Source organism: Asparagus officinalis, chromosome 4 (assembly GCF_001876935.1).
Source record: "Asparagus officinalis chromosome 4, Aspof.V1, whole genome shotgun sequence".
Lineage (NCBI taxonomy): Eukaryota > Viridiplantae > Streptophyta > Magnoliopsida > Asparagales > Asparagaceae > Asparagus > Asparagus officinalis.
In genome coordinates, this window is record NC_033797.1 from 48,933,163 (window position 1) to 48,937,161 (window position 3,999).

The 3,999-nt window shown below is 36.1% G+C and overlaps 1 pseudogene; it reads right to left on the bottom strand.

Annotated features, from left to right (window-relative positions):
• Positions 1-2,361, bottom strand: part of LOC109838655 — a 9,021-nt pseudogene extending 6,660 nt beyond the window's left edge.

Consider the following 3,999-nt stretch of genomic DNA (forward strand, 5'->3'; position numbering starts at 1 on the left):
AGTAGAAGATAATGACATTCTTTTCACCTTTTGCTTAAAACCCCTTCCTCTCAGCCTGCAATTAAACCAATCCAGCAAGCGATTCCATTCACAAGTCTTCCAATCGAATTGAAGCCAATTCATAATCTCATTCCAGACTGCACTAGTGAAGCTGCATTCAAAAAAGAGGTGGTTTCGGGATTCAACAACATTTTCATTGCACAAACAACAGAGGCCAATGGTGATGATTCCTCTTTTGAGCAATCGATCTCTTGTAAGTAGCCTGTTCTGCACTGCAAGCCACATAATGAAACAGTGCTTTGGGTAGCTCATATTATCCCACACTGTTGTGAACCATGGGACCTTTGTAGCAGCAGGGGAAATTTTTGAATAAAGCTCAGATAGACACACTTTTGAGTTCCTATGACAGGAACTGATAATTTGCTTCAAAGCATCTACACATATTTTCTTTTTCAACATATATATATGTACACAATTAAGTTACAAATTTATAACAAAACTAAAAAGTATCTTACAATTTGCTCTTGGTGTGACATAAATGATTTTGACCCAGCTTTGTGGTGATATATCAATTTTGACCTATTAAGAACATTCTTCTCTGTGCGAATCTAAAATTATTAAGATATACACTTAGAAAGAAGTAAATGACAAAAGAAAAAATGTAATACGTGGAGAAAAATAAAAAAAAGATATTGTACTCTACACTTTTCACTAGAAAAATGAGTGCAAAGAAATTCTCATTCTTCCTTGAGCCAACAAAACAATACAAGGTATTATACTTATGTGATAGGTGTCAAGCACACATAAATCTAGACAAAATATGCAAGTATTATACTTATGTATTCGTATTTTAATTATATGCTGACGTGTGTGAATTTTCTTTCTTATCAGCTGCACCTATCCTGTTTCATCCTTCCAATGATTCAGGTGATTGTTTAATTTCAGGTTGAGCTGTCTATGTATGTATTATAATAGAAACATATTTTGCGTTCAAAACTCATACAAGCATTTGAACTAGTAAAGCTACTGATACATGTAACTCTTGATCATCTCAATACTTCTTATTAGATATTGATAAGAATGGGTTAAGAAATACAAAGCCTCAATATGTTGAAAGGTAAGAAGTGCTTACCTCTTGATTGAGCTTTCTCCAATGCCTTGCCATATCTACCACGGACTTGGAGCACATTGGACATGTGTATGAGTGTATCTATTGCAAAAGAAAGAAAAACAAAAAGAACATTAATAACATATACAATTTCCCTTCTTAAACACCAAAATCAAATTGGATTGGGGGTCAAATTAGTAGGAACTACAGTTTAGTGGGGGGATGAGGCTTACTGATGATGATTCAACATTTGCGCCATACATTCAGAGTGCATTGTGTGTCCACATTTCAAAACACTTATCACTTTTAACGAGTCAAAAAGATACTGCAACATAGAATCTAACATGATGATGTTTCAAATTTCAAATGTAGAATGCGAAAGAATATCACGAAAATGTACCTCAACACATATGGGGCAATTCTGTTTCATTGAGTTCTCCACACATGTGTGCTTACCGCGTAGAGAATTTGAGTAGCAGGAACCTATAGATAATTTCGAATGGACAAAGATATGTAGATTAACAGAAAATTTCAACTAAAGAAGATGTATCCATAAAATGTAGATAACAAAGTGCCATGAATTTCATCTATTCCATCCTACATGCTTGAGTACAATCAGATAGAACAATGAGCTCAACAAAAAGACAAAAAAAAGCATGTATATACAACATCAACAAAAAGGAAAACAAGATGTCAGCACTAAATGTAGATAACTATTGATTGTTCTAATAGAAGTCTGGTTCGTCATTAATAGAAAACAATTATCAAGAAAAGCAAACAAATTCAAACATTTATCAAGAAAAGCAAACAAATCCAAATATTTATCAAGAGAGAGGCACATACCACATGTTTCACAATTGAAGAAATTATCCTGCCCTCCAACTCGACAAATACCGCAATCATCACAGTGAAACTGCCCTTTCTCAGTGTCGTCGTAAATTTGCAGATTTCACAGAACCACTCCCCCATTTTTACACCACACTTTGTACAAACTTCGGTAACCTAAAATCACCCCAACTCTTGCAATAATTCCCAGAAGGAAAAAGAATTTCAAATAAACAAAGATAATTCAGAAATTTTACCCGCTGTTCAGTATCGCAGACCAAACAAATCACCTAATAAATCACAAAAAATTAAAAACTTGAGAAGAAATAATAACACATCAAATCCAAATAAAAAAAAAGATACATATATACCTTCCAAATCAATTATATTTGTAATCTTGCCGCTGGCGGTTGAAGATCGTAGCACATTTGGTTTAATCTATCTTCCAAATTAATTATATTTGAGAATCAATTATATTTGAAATCTTACCGCTGGCGGTTGAAATCTTGCCTCAGATCGTGCCGCTAGCGGTTGAAGACGTAGCCGTAGACAAAGGAGGAGCTCGCCGGGAACCTGAAGGTGAAGATGGAGTCGAGGATCGAGGATCGGTAGCGGGCCTGGTGCATTGAATCGAGGAACGAGGAAAAGGCGATGAGGAGCTGCTGGTCGGCGATGAAGGAGTTCGCCGGGAAGAAGACCTCGACGGTCTGGCCTTGCTCGAGATAAAAGTGGATGATGTAGAACCCTAGGACCCAGCGGCGGAGCCCGACGAGATCGAAGCGGATGAAGACGACGTGGAGGCGGCGGCAGGAGCGGAGGAGGAGGAAGAAGATGGCCGATGGATTTGAGAGATTAGGGTTTGAGAAGAGGGATTTCAGATGAGGGATTTGAGGGGATGGGGATAAGGGGCGCGGGGATTTTAGATTTTGGGGTAAGTTTTAGGGGGGAAGCAGAGAACGGATTTTAGATTTTGGGGGAAATTTTGGGGTGAAGCGGAAGAGCACAGAAGAAGAGAAATGTTTTATTTAAAAAAGAAAAATAATTAAACACCTAAACGAGTTAAACCATTTGGGCTAAACATCTCATACGGTTAAACCTGTTTGGAGGTTGCGTTTGGGATCTCCTAACAGCCCAAACGGTTTCAACCGTTTGGGTTTTGTTATCCCAAACGGGTTTAACCATTTGGGTTGTTTTTACTTGTCCAAATGGTTCTAATAACTGTTTGGACTGTCCTATTTTATACTAGTGCTACGCCAAATAGGAATAAGTGATTTTATTGCACGTTTGGTTTAATCTATTTTCAGAAGTCAATATTATATATTAACATAATCTAATTTCAGAAGTCTGAAATAAATGTATATACAAAACTCGCAAATTGTTTAAATATTATCAGATTTGTGAGCAATCCTTTATCATTGGGATCCCTTTGAACCTGAATAAATATTAATTGGTTGTTAATCTTCATGTGAATTGTGCAAAAAACTACAAAAAGGAACCATCAACCAGACAAACCAAATCCTTATTTCTATCCATACTAGAGCTTTACCTCGTGCTGGACATTTATTGATTCTTTTAACGAGGAAAAGGTTCCATGTAAAAGAAAAAAAAATTAGTGAGGAAACCTTCAATTTGTCGTCAATGAATTTGGCGGGTGTTGCATATTTTTCCGCCAAATTAATTAAGGAAACTATAATTTCCTCACTAATAGGTTTTTTTTACGACAAAACGGTTCCTCGTAAAACAAAAACTTTTAGCGAGGAAGCCTTAAATTTGTTGCTATTGAAATTGGTGGGTTTTACACATTTTTCCGCCAAACTAATAATGAGGAAACTATTATTTCCTCGCTAATTGGTTTTTTTAACGAGGAAATAGTTCCTCGTAAAACAAAAATTTTAGCGAGTAAACCTTTAATTTGTCGTTAATGAATTTGGCGGGTGTTGCAAATTTTCTGCCAAATTAATAGTGAGGAAACTATAATTTCCTCGCTAATAGGTTCGTTTTAACGAGGAAACGGTTCCTTATAAGAACAAAAACTTTTAGCGAAGAAGCCTTAAATTTGTCACCAT